Raw genomic sequence first — 19,724 nt, forward strand, 5'->3', positions numbered from 1 at the left:
ATGGGGACTCCAATCTGTAGTGCTAATAAGCATTAAGTATGAGATTTCTGTGAAATATAGCCACAAACCATAAAATTATGCAAAAACTTAACTTTCTACATAATTTTATGGGAAAAAAAGCTTGACATAGGCCCCTAAGTGTGATATTTGTCAAAACTTGACCAGAGATAAATTTGTGATAGGTAAAGTACCAACCAATCAGCTTCTAAATGTAATTTTTTAAACACAGACTGCAAAATATAAATTAGACGTTAATTGGTTAGTACTTTATCCCTCACAATTTTATCTCTCTCCAAGCTTTGATAAATACCCCCCTTCATCTCTCACAATTATAAATCTCTCTGAGCTTTTATAAATATCCTCTTAATTTCCAAACAAAATTCTGTTATACTTTGATTTTTTTTTCATTCTTCTTCTTCTTCTTCTTCTTCTTATTATTATTATTATTATTATTATTATTATTATTAATAAGGGCCACACATAGCGTTTTTGCTGGACCCATTTCCCAGGGTCCAGTGAAAATGCTTTGTGGATTTACACATAGCCTTTTTGCCGGATGCCACAGAACGTCATCCGGCCAGTGCCACAACTGGATTGCAAGTAGAGATCTGCACTGTGTGAACACATTCATTCAAATGTACGTGTTCTCCTTGAAATTCTGTCGTCCTGTCATCCGGATCAACCGCAGCATGCACATATGTATGGGCGGCCGCATAGGGACCCATGTGCAAGCTCCTTCCTGCAAAGAAGTTACAGTGTCATCTGGTTAAGATTTTGCTTTACTGTGTTTTTTATTTATGTTTTATATTGATTTCTTTGTATTAACATTTGTATTTATAACTCTTGCACATACTGTAATAGATGAAGTGCAAAAAGTCTAAAATGTTACTATAAATAGCTTTATTCTGAAGGTGTGCATGCTGGGAGATCAGGGTATAAAGACGCCTCCAGTAAACAACAGTAACAGTAGTTTGTTTTGTGTTTTTTTAGTAGCTTAGTTGGTCTGAGTGCATCACATAATGGCCCTCATTCCGAGTTGTTCGCTCGCAAGCTGCTTTTAGCAGCATTGCACACGCTAAGCCACCGCCTACTGGGAGTGAATCTTAGCTTTTCAGAATTGCGAACGAAAGATTCGCATAATAGCGAATAGAAATTTCTTTGCAGTTTCTGAGTAGCTCGGGACTTACTCTGCCACTGCGATCAGTTCAGTCAGTTTTGTTCCTGGTTTGACGTCACAAACACACCCAGCGTTCGCCCAGACACTCCCCCGTTTCTCCAGCCACTCCCGCGTTTTTCCCAGAAACGGCAGCGTTTTTCCGCACACACCCATAAAACGGCCAGTTTCCGCGCAGAAACACCCACTTCCTGTCAATCACACTCCGAACACCAGAACAATGAAAAGTCCTCGTTATGCCGTGAGTAAAATACCTAACTTTTGTGTAAAATAACTAAGCGCATGCGCTCTGCGAACCTTGCGCATGCGCAGTAAGCGACTAATCGCAATATAGCGAAACTCGGCAACGACAACTTGGAATGAGGGCCAATGGACCTAATTCTGAGTTAATCGCAGAAGCAAATTTGTTAGCAGTTTGGCAAAACCATGTGCACTGCAGTGGGGACAGATATACCATGTGCAGAGAGAGTTAGATTTGGGTGGGGTGTATTCAAACTGAAATCTAAATTGCAGTGTAAAAATAAAGCAGCCAGTATTTACCCTGCACAGAAACAAAATAACCCACCCAAATCTAACTCTCTCTGCAAATGTTATAACTGCCCCCCCCGCAGTGCACATGGTTTTGCCCAATTGCTAACAAACTTGCTGCTGCGATCAACTCAGAATTACCCCCCTAGGCTTACCATACTTTCCCTTTTAACTAGCACACCTATGATTTGCACAGGTTCCTTGGCATCAAGCCTGCATTTCACCTGGTTTTAATCAGCCACAGAACCTGTGTTAGTCATGAGTGTCCAGGTTGAAAGGGATGGTATGGTAAGCCTAATCATGTAGGGAAAAGAAATAAAACAATTTTTTTTTTAGACTAATCGTCAGATGTTTCTAAAACTCCATGTTGTACTAAACTTGAAAAAAATTGAACGAGATTGTCTTTAAGTTCAAATTTGAATCATGTATTTGAGAATGAGACAAGTGGATTTTTCACAATAAATTAAATAAATCTTTAGACCTTTTAAACTTGCAGACATGAGTTACATATTAAAGGAAACAAAGAAAAATAAATATAATGCAAATGCTTCTATTGTCTGATAATAAACATGTGTGAAAGAAAAAAATAGTAAGTGCTCTTCAACACATAATTGCAGTCTATTGTTTAAAATCTATGACAGAAGTTTTGTCAGACTTTTTATGCTACTGTATATAAATTGTAAAACACTAATTCTCACATTCAAGACAGGAAAATAAAATATAGCCCTGCACTGCTATAACATATCAATGTTATTAATTTGGTTTTAGTTCTATCTGATCTCTCTGCAGCCACACATTTTTAAAAGTAATCATTCAGATACGTCAAGGGGTATAAGAGCTTTACCTTCATGATCAAATGCCCATTTTTCTCCTATACAGTATGTGTAGCAAGTGAAAGTGGTATTTGCTTTCCTGGTTCAGTATACAGTATAGTCATCAGCATCTGTATATTTGTTCACCTGATGTTTCTGAAAAGTTATAATCTATGACATTTCTGCACTGTGCTTGTTTGTATATAATAATATGACATTTCTGCTTTATAAAATTTCTGATGAAGAGACGTACAGTTGGTAGTGACGGTTAGAGTCAATGTATTAATAACTAAGGCCACACTGTGATTATAAACAATCTTTCTCGCAACAGAATTTTTAATTTTTCTAAAAATGTCCCTGCTATATAATAACTAAGCCTATATACACAGTGCGATCTCCACATGATGCAACATTGTTTGTGACGGGACCCCGACATCGACAAGCGCATACACACTTGCCAATGTTGGCTGCGACAAACGGCGACGGTGAGGGAGTGGGGCCATGCTGCATTCGGCACCCTAACTGTCAGAAATAGCAGTAGTGTTAACTGCTGTCACTGTGAGTGACAACCCTGGGTATTGTAAGAACCTTGATATGTCTAATAATATTAGTATAATAATATTAACAGCTTAATTTTAGTCCAGTTTTATAAGGCGTGTTTTCCCTTTTGTCATTTTTCAACTTTCGATATTAGAGTGGTATTCAATTGTCATATTGCGCCCGATCTCTCATCACCAGTGATAAGAGATTATGGGGCGATATTCAATTGTTCTTTTTTTATTGCACATATCATGCCCATAACTGTCAGGTTTAGCCGCATCTAGCAGATAAACCTGGCCACACTAATGTGCACAATGCAAAAAGTCCTGTTTGTTTGCATAGATGGGTCACTTTTCACTCATTTCAGATCACCACCCTCAGGGGGCGCGATCTGAAATCAGGCGCTGGCAGCCAATCACGCCAAAACAGAGCAACAATTGAATAGCTCCATTGGGTGCCATCTACTGGCTGGCAGCGATAAAACAATTGAAAGCTGCCTTAAATCTTTATAGAAGGCTGCTAATACTGTGCATTGTACATTCTAAAGTGTTACTAGTTAAAATATACATGATAAATGTTTGCATAATTCAGAGAATAGATTTTGGATACATTTGTGATAAAATGTGGGTTAATGGCCTGGTTTTTTTTACTCCTCCTACATGGCATAAGCTCAGGAAACTTAAACCTTGAAAAATGCTAAATGTTAGGGAAAGTTTGGGCTATACAGTATTTTATTGAACATTTGCCTTTTGCAGGTGGAACGTAGTGAACAGTAATCCTGCACAGGAAGAATATTGCTTTCATACTGAATCCTGTCTGTGATATGTTTACTGTTTTTTTCTTTTTTTTTTTCTTTTAAATAACTACTGATACAGGTATAGCTGTGATGATTACATGCACTAAGTAGCTGTTCGTGAGATATCAGTCACTTTATACACATACTGTAGTTTTTACTATTACCACTTTTAATACACTTGTTGTTGGAAATTATGTTTGTGTAAGTAGTGTTATTGCAGAGTCAAGTAGGAACACACCAGCAGATGACTCAAACTACGAACAGCCCAACGTTGTTAGTTTATTGATAAACAGCAAGTACAACCATGCGCACTGTTATATGTATATACACTTGTGATGGAGCAGAGCTTGAGCAAAGCAGAGTTTATATGGCTCACCATGCTGAAAATTGGTAGACATACACGGATGCTTGAACCGCTTCATCCAGTAAGCAGGTATAGTATTAATCAGGTCTGTTATAGGAGCTACGCAGATGACTTTCTGTCTTGCACCATGTCACACTTTGCCCATCTTTATGCTGCCCTCACTGATACTGTATACTTTTGTTGCTCTATTTTTTTATTTATTAAGCCTACTTTAAAATGAAAGACTAAAAGGAATAAACACAATATTTTATAAAAGAAAACAAAAACTGTATATAGTATTTGCATTTTCTTATTTTTAAAGGTAAATGCTCATCCCATAACAAAACTGAGTAATTATCCACAAAACTACAGAGTTCACTGCAGAAAGGTTTAACAGTCTGGTAACCAGATATATAGCAGGTAGGCTCAGAATACAGTGTGATGCTGATAATGTAGGTTTAAACACAAATGGTAATAAGTGCAGGTTTAAAGGCAAACTGGCTCTGAATATTTATAATGCAGATAATGCAGTGAAGTCACTGATGATATATTTGCAGAACAGTCAGAGGCACTGCAGTAATTGCTGAAATGCATTGGCACAGTGGTGATTGCTGAGAATATGTTGATGACCATTGGCACAGTAGACAATGCTAGATGAAGATATGTTGCAGCAGTAGTGGACAAATCTGGAAGGTGGCAGATGACAATTGGCAAATCACAAGGAGCTGAGATACAGCTGTAGTAACAAGTCTGGGTACACATCCAGAAGTCCAACATAGTAAACTGTTAGGAGAAACATACACAGTTGTTCTCACTAGATGAATTGGCAAAGGAAACAAAGTAGTAAATAAAGCAAGTATATGTCAGGGGCAACAGCTACAGCTCATAGCTGCTTAATTAGACTATCCCATGCTGCAGGTTCAGAAACAGATCAAGGGCTAGTCAGGCTGGAATGTGCTAGAGAGGCACAAGAATAAACATCAACACCACTGGCAGGAGAGTGGTATTTCAATGTATTGTGACAGTACCCCCTCCTTAAGGAGCAAATTTCAGTTGCTCACAGGGCTCATCTATCCAATTTTTGTCTCATTTTGCCCCTTTCCAAGAGCTATTAGATCTTAAAGAAGGCACTAGGAGCATGGCCTGGAAGGCTCTGAGGACTGATGTGCATCTTTAGAGCTTCCGCTGACTCTGCCAAAGACTTCTGCTCTTATTGTGCTAGATCTCCCTCTACATCCCTAAAGTGTGCCCGAGTTTCCCTCACATCCACGTGAATGCAGCAGGTTAGGTCATTGAGCCAGGGGATCTGACTACAGGTCCCTGCAGGTTGTGGCCTACCCTGATGTTAAGTGCCACGCTCTCCCATACAGTCAGTGTCCGAAACGGCTGACATAACCTGTGGTGGGACCCGGCTGCAAGACGTGCCCACGATCATCAGTGGAAACCCAGCCCACCACCTTCCTTCCCCCTGGACCTCAGGACCCGCTACATTACCCTGCTCCGTGGGGGCTATGTATATCTCCCGGCGCCTGGTGGCTGTTTTGTGAAGTGTGGCTGTGGAGACTGCCTGCTCCGGAGGTAAGGAGCGGAGGGGCTGAAGTGGCACTATATACTGACCTTTGCCTGGTGTCTGGGCTCATAGTGTCCTGTTATACTAAAAAAGAAAGATAACCCAGCGCAAGCTGATGATATTCAAATATCTGCAGCCTCTAAAGTGGGTATGCTCCTCCCACAAAATGACAAAAAGACTAGAAAATTTCCTTCCACAAGTGAAAAGAAAGTAGAGGCGCTGATATGAGAATATTATTAATACACACGTCTATGACAATATATATATAATTAATAATTTTTTATTTTAAGCAATAAAAACAATTATTTATACTAATATTAGTACCGGCCGGTAAATACATTAAATGCTTTACATAATTTGTATAATTCTTAAAACTAAGTGATATAAAACAAATTCGTTCCTATATAAAAAAAAGAAATATTTGTCAGAATGTCCTTTATAGCAGACAATTATCAAGGCATTTGGGATCTATTGCACTGATGTATATACCCAGCTCAATGATAATAATCCCTCTTCCCGTCCGCTGGTAGCAGTTCCTTTTAGTGCGGACCTATCTGGAAGTGGGGTATATTCAAATACTGGGCTGTCTTGTGTGCAATATTTAAACTGGATGTTGGTATACCCAGTACAGTTCGCTTATAAGGCAGTCTCTTTGTTTATTAAAGTGCAGGGGAGGCACAATTTTGCTTTTTTGTGCAAGTGGTGGTTTTACTTGATAGTGGGAGAGCTGTATGGCAATATTTCCATTTCTATGAGGTGTATAATGAAGTGCTCACCTCGTCCTCTCCTCCGGAACACACACCACTTCCAAGCTTGGGTGCCGACGCTGCCTCCAGCGCTAATCTCTCCCACAGCCGCTTCTCAGTCTGCTCCCTCTGAACTGCGGTGTCAGACTCTAGGGCCAAGAGTCTGACACCGCAGTTCAGAGGGAGCAGACTGAGAAGCGGCTGTGGGAGAGATTAGCGCTGGAGGCAGCGTCGGCACCCAAGCTTGGAAGTGGTGTGTGTTCCGGAGGAGAGGACGAGGTGAGCACTTCATTATACACCTCATAGAAATGGAAATATTGCCATACAGCTCTCCCACTATCAAGTAAAACCACCACTTGCACAAAAAAGCAAAATTGTGCCTCCCCTGCACTTTAATAAACAAAGAGACTGCCTTATAAGCGAACTGTACTGGGTATATCAACATCCAGTTTAAATATTGCACACAAGACAGCCCAGTATTTGAATATACCCCACTTCCAGATAGGTCCGCACTAAAAGGAACTGCTACCAGCGGACGGGAAGAGGGATTATTATCATTGAGCTGGGTATATACATCAGTGCAATAGATCCCAAATGCCTTGATAATTGTCTGCTATAAAGGACATTCTGACAAATATTTCTTTTTTTATATAGGAACGAATTTGTTTTATATCACTTAGTTTTAAGAATTATACAAATTATGTAAAGCATTTAATGTATTTACCGGCCGGTACTAATATTAGTATAAATAATTGTTTTTATTGCTTAAAATAAAAAATTATTAATTATATATATATTGTCATAGACGTGTGTATTAATAATATTCTCATATCAGCGCCTCTACTTTCTTTTCACTTGTGGAAGGAAATTTTCTAGTCCTGTTATACTACCCCTGCAGAGGGTCTAGGACTTTATACAGGATTCACAGTGCTGGCCTGTGCTCTCTTATAATGAAGTACCCTATTCAGATCAGAAAACCGGTGTTTCACCCCCCATTCATATATTACTCATTTTGCAAGCTGTACATTGTGCCACAGAGGACCCGGTGTAGACTCTGTGGTGTCCCCCGGGAAGTAGAGTTCCTGACTTGGTAGACCTTTGGGGATATAACCCCTCTTTTTCAGTGATATTAGCACCATCCACCACTGTGGTTCAGTTAGGGTGCCCAGAAATCAAGCTGGCCTATACCCTGTGTCCCCTGCCAATATTCTTGTCAGCCCTTATCATATCTGACTTTGTCTGGGGCTCTGATCAGTGAGGGTTTCTGCAGGAATAAAATGAGGATCATGGCTCATATGTACTAGCCATGTGCATGTTTTGTTACCCCTATCACTCCATTTCCCAAACTTGGTGATTTGCTGTGTGCTCCTTTCAAAGGGATATACCTACCACATTGATTTTAACACTAATCAGCCTGACCTGAGTGCTTCATTATAATATATTGTTTCTACCTGCGATGCCACCTAAATGTCAGAAAGATCAGTCTGGGGTCCCCCAGATGAGCTTTTTCAAACACCCTTCCCCCATGCAAGGGGGTAAAAGTAACGCTCCTTCAGACAAGGGACCCAAACCACTATCTGCTCTCAATACTCCCTTTGAACCGTTGTCTTCCACTTCCCCTGTTCCAGCAACCATGGGTGATGATGCTTCACTAATGGTTCGCTCTATGAAGCAATTATTGGCAACATTCAAAGCGGACGTCTCCCAGGAGTTCAAGTCAGCATTACAGATTTGCCAACAATCCATTGATGTCTTGGGCCAACGTATGGATCACTTAGAGGATAAACTATAAGAGGTCATTAAGTCTCATAATGATCTCATCACGCTCCACAAGGAACTTCAGACGGAAGTCATGGCACTCCGAAATAAAGTCGGTGATCTTGAAGCTAGTTCTTGTAGGAACAATATCAAAGTTGGTGGTATCCCGAAGTCAGTGCTTAATTCCGAGCTGGAAGACTTTGTTGCTGATCTCTTTATGAAGCTTCTTCCTACAGTTGCAATTACAGATTTCCTGCTTGACCTCATACATCGTCTCTCTAAAGCAAAGAATGCCCCAACGGCAGCCCCTAGGGATATTCTGATGAGATTTCACTACTACCATGTGAAAGAACTGGTGTTTTGTGCGGCCAAACCTTCAGATGTTAATGAAGCTATATTGGGAGTGTCACAACTGAGGGCTGGTGCTGGGGAAGCCTCAGTTGTAGGGGCTGAGGTATATGTGAACCTGGGAGGCAGTACAGGATTCTTAGACATGCAGGGAACCTTTTCCACAGATGCCCGAAGGCGTGACCACGACAACGTTGTAAAGCTTAAGATGTTTATTAAACACAGTTTACTTGCACATTGACAGTTCAAGGAAGACAGTGGTGCTCAGCAATATGGAGTTGAAGCAAACATTAGCAATACAGTTCCTAGCTACTGGAATAATAGGATGCTGTATGAGGTGAGCACTTGTGAACTGCCAGGAATGCCGAGTGGAACCAGCCCAGGTGGTGATCTGTGAAATGGTGTCAGATACCAGTGTAATGGAAGGTCAGATGCAGAAACACTGGTGATGCTAGGGATCGATGACAGAGCACTGATGGTGACTGGAGATCGATGACGGAACACCGATGATGACTTGAGATCGATGACGGGACACCGATGGTAACTTGAGATCGATGACAGAACACCGATGGTGACTTGAGATCGATGGTAGAACACTGATGGTGATTTGGGATCGATGACAGAACACCAATGGTGATTTGAGATCGATGACGGAACACAGATGGTGACATGAGATCGATGACGGAACACCGATGTTGACATGAGATCGATGACAGAACACAGATGGTGATTTTGGATCGATGATGGAACACCGATGGTGATTTCGGATCGATGACGGAACACCGATAGTGACTTGAGATCGATGACGGAACACCAATGATGATTTGGGATTTATGACGGAACACCGATGATGACTGGCAGGGCTAGGCACGGCTGATAGCTGGAAGCTGGAAACTGGAAGCCGACATGGAACCACTGCCAATAGCGGAATGCAATGTTAGAACATTGCAGAGTCAGGCTGCACCGCCAGATGGTAGCTGGTGCGGGTCTCTAGTGGAGCTGAAGTCAGGAGCTGGAATACCTGGAACATTAGCTGAATAACCACAACAGAAGAGACTTGTAACACATGGTTTGACAACCTAAGCACTGACAACTTTCCAGCCCAGGAACAGGATATTTATACCAGCTGAGAAGCAGGTATTGGCTGGGCAATTAAGCAGAGTCTAGAGTGCAGCTGCTGGATAATTAGGCAGAGACCAGAGTGCAGCTGCGCCCATGTTTGAATTTGGAGGGAAAGACTATTTGAAACTGCATGTGAGTTTTAACCATGATACTGCCAGAATCACAGTGAAGAGACTTGAGACAATGAGATGCAGCGTGCTGAACGCAGACAGTGCAGATGGAATCCAGGCTTGGAACGCTGGGACAGTCTCAGGAAGCATTTGGAAGGTAAATACTGATAAGGAATTACCTGGATCGTGACAGGAAGACTTACAAATATTTGACTCAAAACTGTCCTTTGCTTCCCACATTCAATTTGAATCAAAATCTTGTTACATGCATCTAAAAAACATATCTAAAATACGACCATACCTTACACAAGACACTGCATAAACTCTAATTATCTCTTGCATTGATTATTGCAATTGTCTTCTTACTGGTCTTACCAAAATGAGACTCTCGCCACTACAATCCATTCTGAATGCAGCTGCAGGGCTAATCTTCCTTGCTAGATGTTTATCATCTGCAGATCAGCTCTGTCAGTCCCTCCATTGGTTACCTGTATTCTATCATATTCAATGTAAAATACTTTTACTCACACATAAGGCTATTAACCATACTACACCAATGTACATCTCTCTACTCATCTTAAAATATCTCCCAACCCGACCTCTCCACTCTTCACAATATCTACGTGTCTCATCCACACTCATTACTTGCTCTCATGCACAATTGCAGGACTTTTTTCTGGCTGCATCCATTCTGTGGAATGCTATACCATGCACAATAAAACTCTCCCATAGGCTCCAAACCTTCAAACGGTCCTTGAAAACTCACTTCTTCAGGCTAGCTTATCACATTCCAGAACTGCTTCATAAGCTTTTCTATCTGATTATATCCCCCCTGTACAGTCCATACATATCCTCCACATATTTTCTCTTTCTTCACTTTCCTTTCTTTCTGACCATGGTTCACCATTGCTGTGATGTGATATCATGCAACTCACCTAGAACCTTTGCAATCCAGTGGACAAATATGCAATAGGGCCTTTCCTTGTGTATCAATGCCTATTTCCTAGTGATGAGCGGATTCGGTTTTACTCGGTTTTACTCGGTTCTCAAAACCGAATCTTATTGGCTATCTAAAACACGTGACATCAGTGAGCCAATAAGATTCGGTTTTGAGAACCGAGTAAAACCGAGTAAAACCGAATCCGCTCAGTATTTCCCTATAGTTTGTAAGCTTGCAAGCAGGGCCTTCCTACCTCTATGAATGTTTGTTTATTACCCAGTTTTGTTTTATCATTGTGTCCAATTATAAAGTGCAATGGAATTTGCTGTGCTATAAAATAAACTGTTAATAAATAAATGAATAAATTAATATTTGGAGACCTATCAGCCTTTACTCTTGCTGCTCATAGATCTTTTTACTCTGTTACCAGTGCCCCCCAAAAAGCGGACATTCACTATAGGTAGGGATTCCCTACCAAATTGCTTCTTAGAGATAACGGATCTACAAGTGTCATCACCTCTCTGGCGGCTGGTATCCAACTTCTTGTGTCTATGGAGGACATAGTTGCCAAGGGTCCTAGTGGCTCTAAGATTACCCAATACTGGTCGACAGTGAGCCGCACTTCCTAATTGTGATGTATATTGCCTTCTTACCGACCTCTTTGATTAACTTTTAAAGCCATTGTCTGATTGTATTGGTTAGGGTATACTTGCTTTGTTCTGCGTGGTGGGATGTTTAGTTTACTGGCCGCAGAACAGGCAAGTAAATTCATACTTCTAAATGAGTTTTTCTATGACTGTTTGATTTTCTCTTTTTCATAGGAGCTCGAGATTGACTATTGTTCATGTTTATTTCATAGACATAGTATTTTTCCATTTTGTCAATGTGGTCCCTCGGTTCCCGCTGTCTGCAATTCTCTTATTCTCTTCCTTCTGCAAGGTATATTCCCTTTTGAAATGATAGGGTAGAGTTTGCACCCACGTACCCCAATGTGCTACCTAGCTAGGTGGCCCCCTGTAGCACCCTTGTGATGCGCTGTCTGCTCTTTCCTTCTTATGTGGTTTTTCTTTTCCTCCTCCCCACTCCCCTTCTTCCCCCTGTTACTATTTGTCGGTTTCCCTCTGGGTACAGGTACCCAGATTGTCTCCTTTGGTTCCATATGCTACTGTATGTGTTACTTTACTCTCTTCTCCTGGTACACGTTATAAGATATGATCCCTACTGGTTCATGAGGTTGTTACCCTTTGCTAAGTATAGGCCCTGGTTCTTCCTGTCAATGTTATATTGGCACTTTAAGGTCTGCTATATTTCTCATCTTGTAGTTCCTAATTATCTATTGTTAATTTTTTTATCTTTAAATGTTAAAGGACTCAATTCTCTGAATAAATGTAAATTAGCATTGCGTCATTTTGCAAAACTTAAAGCACACATTGTTGCCTTGCAAGAGACGCACTTCATGGCCCCCTCTCCTCCACAATTCACTGAAAATAAATTCCTACAGTGCCATATGTCCAATGGTCCTAATAAAAAAAGCAGGTGTGGCCAGTTTGCTTTTGTATCAATGCAAGTTTTTATTGGAAACCCAGATTACTGACTCCGATGGCAGCTATTTCATTATTTTAGGTAATTTGGAGGAAAAACCTGTTATGATTGCAGTAGTTTACACCCTGAACACTAAACAAATCCCATTAATTAGAAAAATCTGTGAGACCCTACCAGCTTGCCTCTCTGGTTCACTGATGATATTGGGAGACTTTAATTTAGTACTGGATCCGTTTCTGGATAAATTATTGACGCAATGTCCTTTGAAATTCACTCCTCTCAGAGACCATTCTCAGGCCTTTAGACATATCTTAAACAAATATGACCTCTATGATGTGTTAAGAGCCCGGAATCCAAATTGTAGAGACTACACCTTCTATTCACCTGTGCATAGAACTTATTCCAGAATTGATATGTCTTTATCTGATAAGTGGACTCTCCAACAGATTAAAAAGGATTCCATCCTGCCAGTTCCCTCGTCTGACAATTCGGCTTTATTTATCAAGTGGGACCTGACCTTGACTAAAATTTCCCCTAAACCCAGGCGCATTGGCTAGTACCTTTTGACTGATGCTGTGACTACAACCTGTATTTCACATTCGTTAACCTTGTACCTAGAAACAAATCTCCCAGCTGAAACGTCTCTCTTCAACCATTTGTGTGCTTTAAAGGCAGTCGTGAGGGGCTCTATAATCCAGTCTGCTGCTCGTCACCGTAGCGCTTTGAACAATCATCAAAAAGATATTGAAACGCGACTGTCTTACCTGGAATGTAAACTTAAAGCGTCATCCACTAAAAGGTCACTTTACAGAGAGCTTCTTAACACCAGGCAGGAATGGAATGTTTTGACCCTGAAAGAGGTTCATAAAAACATTTTTAAATTCAAACAAAAATTTACCTCAGGGCGATAGAGCAGGCAGGCTTTTAGCCAGAAGGTTGAGAGGGAAAGTAACTAAAGATCGTGTCGAGGATGTTATGACTTTGAAAGGGATTTAAGTGTCTCATCCGTTAGCGATAGCTAACACATTTGCTAACTAATATTCCTCCCTATTTAACCTCCGCAGTGACCCTATGACTCCCCAACCAACTGTTGGAGGGATAGAAGCCTTTCTAAAAGAGCTTAACATCCCCCCTTTAGATCCATTGTCTATTCAGCTCTTAGAAGCCTTTCTAAAAGAGCTTAACATCCCCCCTTTAGATCCATTGTCTATTCAGCTCTTAGAAGCCTTTCTAAAAGAGCTTAACATCCCCCCTTTAGATCCATTGTCTATTCAGCTCTTAGAACGCCCCTGGACTGCGGACAAACTAGGTAAAGTAATTACTAGTTTACTAGTCAATAAAGCGCCTGGTCCCGATGGATACGCAAATTTCTTTTATAAATGTTTTAAGGATATCCTAGCCCCAGTACTGGCCTCTGTTTTTAATGAGGTTTCGTCTAGTGGATCCTTTCCCCCAGAAATGCTGGAAGATATGATTGTGACCTTCCCCAAACCGGGTAAAAACACTACTGTACTGTCTAATTATTGGCCAATTGCTCTATTGAACTCTGATGTGAAAATCTTTGCTAAACTCACAGCAAATAGGCTCAACCCATTGCTCTAATCACTTATTCACCAAGATCAAGTGGGTTTTGTTCAGGGTAGACAAGCCCCTGATAACAGTTGCCCCTGACAAGCCCCTGATAACATTGCTCTCATCATTTATTCGCCAAGATCAAGTGGGGTTTTTTTCAGGGTAGACAAGCCCCTGATAACACCAGGACAGGTTTCATTGGAGTTATATGAAGGCCATTCTTCAGAAATTCGGTATTGAGGGATTAGCTTTATCTTCTATAATGGCCCTCTACTCCAATCCATCTGCTAGTGTTTTTGTTAATTGTCTGCTTTCCACTACTTTTTGGATTACAAACGGTACTTGTCAGGGCTGCCCTTTATCCCCTCTAGTGTTTGTCTTAGCGATAGAACCTTTAGCTGCTTCGATTAGAGCTAGCCCTACTGTCCATGGCCCGGTTTTATTCGGACACCCTTATAAGGTTTGTCTATTCGACGATGATGTCCTTCTCTTTAACTAACCAAGTTATGTCTCTTCAAAGTTTGCAAGAGATATTATTAAAATATTCCTGTTTTGTTTCATTAGTTAAATATGTCCAAAACTGAAGCTCTTCCAATTAACTTTCCAGGTGACTTGCTTGCCTAGTTGAAAGCCGAATATGATTATACCTGGCAGAATGTAAGCCTAAAGTATCTTGGAATTCAGATCCCCCCAAAATTATTGAATCTCATATCTTGCAACTACCCCCCATTGCTACACAAATTTTCGGCTATGACAAACGATTGGGTGCTACTCAATATATCATGGATAGGCCTTATTAGTGCTTTGAAAATGGTTCTGCTTCCCAAACTATTATATTTATTTTGGACTGTCCCAATTCTTTTGCCTAACTCTCTGTTAACCAAATTTAACTCAGCTCTTATTAAGTTTGTTTGGAAAGGCAAGAAACCCAGACTAGCTCGATGCAGAATGTCTCTTCCAAAATCTAAAGGTGGTTTAGCATATCCCGACCTGTATTCCTATCAAATAGCGAGAATCCTTGCCCCATTAGGTGCTTGGTTCATCGAGGGTAACGTTAAGTCTTGTGTCCTTCTTAAAAGCGGCTTGCTGTCGCCTGTACCCTTACTGGACATATTGTGGCTGCCAGCAATAGAGGTACTAAGTTTAAATGTTCAATCACTAGTAGTTCATTCCACATGTAAATCATGGCTTTCTCTGTTGTCCAAGTTGCTGGAGGTTGCCCTTCCCTCAACTGACCTTTCTCTATTGGCTTTGGTGCATTTAATTCCAGACCTATCATTTGATTCTTGGATTTCCCAGGGAATTTCTTCTTTACGGGATGTGACGGAGGCTAGCTCGCTGGTTTTCTTTGCATACCTTCAATCTAAATATGGTATTTCTAGTAAAGACTTCTATAAATATCTCCAATTGCGTCACTGGCTACAAAGTGTTTGTACACCATTAGGTACTGTGCTGTCGATCCCTAAATTCATACATGATAAAATCCACAAAGTGGTCTCCAGAGGTATCTCTTGGTAGTATAACATACTGGTCTGCCCTCACCAACCAGCTAAATTTTCTTCCCAAATTAAATGGGGATCTGATTTGGCTTGTGTTCTCACGGAGGGTGAATGGCAGACAGGTTACCACTTATGTTTCCATGTCTCTAAATGCCAATCCCACATTGAACAATTCTACAAGCTTCTCCACTGACAATAACTCACTCCTGCTCTTTTACACACTATGTGGCCTACTAATCTAATACCTGTTGGCGACAATGTGGACATGTGGAAACTCTTTTCCACATTTTTTGGTTATGCCCCATGGTTGCTGGTCTTTGGTTTTGAGTATTTAACCTTATTTCTAAAATTCTGTGTATCTTCCCACCCTAAAATAGCATTATTTAATCTATTCCCAGAATCCATACGTCCTAATCACCGATATGTAATGGGTCATATTCTGGAATCCACAAAACTTTTCCTAGACAAATACTGGCAAACCCCATTGATTCCCATAATTCTAGCCATTGAACACAAAGTTCAGACACATTTTGAATTTGAGACTGCAGGATTGTCATACTCGACACCAACGACTTCACAGTTAGCCAAATGGTCCATCTGGCACGCCTATAGAGTGTCTACTCTAGCTTGAAAATTTTAGTTCCTATCCTGAATGATACAGATGGAGCCATGCTAGTCATGGCTCCGTCTGTGACTAGGCGTGTCCATCTGGGCTCGCCTGGATGCTGTGAGCATCTCCGTCTTGACGGGCACATGCACCCGGACAGAGACGTGCCCCATTTACTTGTATGGAGAGCGTCTCCATCAAGGCAGGCGCGCGCGCCCAGACAGAGACACTTACAATTGGAAGCAGCTTTGTGCACTCCCGGTGTGACTAGGCGGCCGGATCGCCTAGTCACGCCGGGAGTGCACGCCTGCGATCAGGCATGCAAAGATAAGGGAGGCTCCATCTGTACTACCAGAATATTTAATAGGGCTTTTACATTGCATAATTTCTAGGCATATTATGAGGGCCTTATTTCTAGTCCCTAGCTTCCTCCTCAATATGACTGAATATTATCACTGGTACTTGGAATCACTGTTGTTTTGTTATAATATGTTCAATCAGAATCGGACTCATAATATGACCTTTTTGGTGGGATGCCCTCACTATCCAGATGTTTTTACTTAGCTTTGCTGATTGTGTTGGGATGCATATTCTTTATGTTGAATTTTTGCGTATACAGGTTACCCACCCTCCCCCTTTCCCCTTTTCTTCTTTCTCTATCCCCCTTCAATTTTTTTTGCTTTAATCTTTAATAAAAATGTAATCTTAAAAAAAAAAAGGCACTAGAGTTCCCTACTGGGAGAAAACACCAGTTAGACTGGTAATCCTCAATGTACTGGCCAGGGCTTAAAATGGTCCTGGAGAGGTGGTGGAACTCATTTACCCCCAACACCTACCCCCCCCCCCCCACAGTAAGCGAAGCCAGTGCTAGTGTTTTCGTCAACCCCCCTTCAACTCTAAATTAGTGCCCTATTTTCCATACTTTACAAAGGGACATTGCTATCACAAAGTAGCAGAGTGGTCACATACTATGGAGCCTCCATTATCTCTGCTCCGTCTGTGACTAGGCGCGTCCGCCTGGGCACACCTAGTTACTGTGAGCATCTCTGTCTGGATGGGCACACGCACCTTGATGGTGACAATCCCCATTCACTTGAATGGAGAGCATCACCGTCCGGGCGGGCGTGCACGCCCAGACAGGGACGCTTACAATTAGAAGTGGCTCTGTGCACTCCCAGCGTGACTAGGCAGACGGATCGCTTTGTCACACCGGGAGTGCATGCCTGTGCCTCAGCCAGCAAAGATAATGGAGGCTCCATCAGTAATAGTACCTCCAATTCAAGTTACACCAAATGGTAGCACAATCTTAATCACATTACACTGCATGTATTGCTCCTGGTTCATATTACACCACATAGTAATGCCTGTTATTCAGGTTACTTCACTCAGTAGTGCCATTTATTCACATTGTACTACACAATGGTACCCTTTATACATGTTATGCCAAACAGTAGTGTCCCTTATACACAATTCCCACATTAGTAGTACCCCTTACACATAATGACCACTGTAGTGCCACTTATACACATATTGCCTTCAGAAGTGCCGCTTATATACAAAATGCCCACAGTGGTAGTGCTGCTTACATACAGAATGCCCAAAGTAGTAGTGCCCCTTACACATAATGCCTACAATAATAGTACCCCTTACACATAATAACCACAGTAGTGCCCCTTTTACACATCTCTGCCTCTGTATCTCCAGGAGGTCACTGCCAGTGTCCCTCCTGGAGCTCCATGCCCTGTATCCCTCCAGTAGCTTCCCCAGTTCTCTTGTCCCTCCAGCTCCCTCTCACCAACATGCACAGAGACTGCTCCTCTTCCTGGCTACTCTGCACTTCATCAGCAGTGACAGCATGGCATCACATACGCCATACCAAAAAATAAAGCCACTGGGTCTTGAGGAGGGGGGGAATGCTGTCAAACAGAAACAGTGTGTGTGTGTACCAGGAAGGGTGGGCTGTAAATGTATAAGTAACATGGAGTCCACAGGACCTGAGAAAATGTGAGGTGGCTGAAGCTCATCAGTAACACTAGCGCCGCCAGCATCATCTATTTATGTAGGTGATGGGGCAGGTTTTTTAGTTGGAATTACTGTGCACGGCAATGTAGGTGGTGAAACTAGCTCCCCCTACTATTACAGATGATGGAACTAAGTTCCATCTCATTCCCTCCCCCCACTTTAAACCCTGGTACTGGCATAAAGTCTCTTGAATATTTCAGGAATCAAATCTGTAGATTGAGCAGCCTACAGGCATTCAAAAAGCTGGGCATTAGCCGAACACTTGGAAGACTGGACAGGTGACAGACACACAGGCGACTTTTCCCATATTCTCATGCCAAAAACCTTATTTATTTCTATAGAGTTTACACTCTAAACATTGTAAACCATTATGAGCAAGACCCTCTTCCTTCATGTTCTCATCCCTCCTTTTTCTTTTCTAATTGACCCCTACCCTATGTTATTCTTTTTGCAGCCAGCAATTCTGTAACTGCAACTAAGGCACAGATCAAGAATTTATCAGCACACTAAGATGGGTAAGAACTGATTAACAGGCCCAGGCTAGTCAGAGACCTTTTACCTGACGTCAGTACGCTCTTTTCCCAGCAAGACTGCTGCAGCTGAGCAGCTGCAGTATCCTCTGCCTTCATGTTATGTGCATGTGTGTGTGCGGGGGGGGGGGGGGTGCAATCACACTGTATGCCACCCCTAAATCTGCATCTGGCTAAGCAGCACCCATCGCCCCCCAGTGCAGTATGTAGTGATGCAAATAGTGTATTGAGTTATTTTTTTAAATGGCCATGGGTTTTATAAGTGACTATGCTAGATAGGATACGAGGACACCCCCTGAGGTTAGAGGGAACAAAATGTCATAGGCAATGGAGAAAAGGGTTCTTAACAGTAAAAGCAGTAAGGATTTGGAATTCTCTGCCAGAGAAGGTAGTATTGGTGGATTCAATCAATAGGTTTAAAAATGGATTAGATAGATTCCTGGCTGAAAAAAGATATCCAAGGATACAGCATTTAATTATTATAAAATTATAATACAGGTTGAACTTGATGGACATTTGTCTTTTTTCGACCTCAACAACTATGTAACTATGTAACTATGTTTTAATAGATGTGTATCACCTGCAATGAATATATTTTGATGTTTGTATTTTCATATGCATTTTGTTGTATACCCCATGCGGTGTCCTATAAATAAAGGTTAACAATAGTAAGTGCTGGAATCCATTGTAGTCCTATTTATTGAGGGAGGATGATGACTAATAATTTGTAACTTTTAAAATAAAAACAAAAGTTATTTCATACTTTGTAGGTCAAATGCAAGTAACTGTTACTTAAAATGTCACTGAATTCCAGAAATTCACTCGGCTGTCCTTTGTGTGCTACAGTTTTCTTTAAAAATGTCAGTTATTATCCATGTTGTTTACTGTGGCAACAAATACATGTAATTTAAATACATTTATTAATGCAAGGATAAATCAGGTCCCATACTAGAATTTATTTTATACAAACCATAATCTGGTTTCAAATAAATTAAAAGTTACATTAGTTAAAAAAAATACCTTTATTATTAAATGATTAACAGGATTTGTGTAATATTTGAATAATGTGACCTAATGTGTAAGACTTATATTGTGTGAATTAAATAGCCAAGCTTAGTTTGATAAACAACTTATTACATTTCATTTGTCTTTATGATATATTGAC

The sequence above is a fragment of the Pseudophryne corroboree genome, chromosome 8 (genome assembly GCF_028390025.1).
Source record: "Pseudophryne corroboree isolate aPseCor3 chromosome 8, aPseCor3.hap2, whole genome shotgun sequence".
NCBI lineage: Eukaryota > Metazoa > Chordata > Amphibia > Anura > Myobatrachidae > Pseudophryne > Pseudophryne corroboree.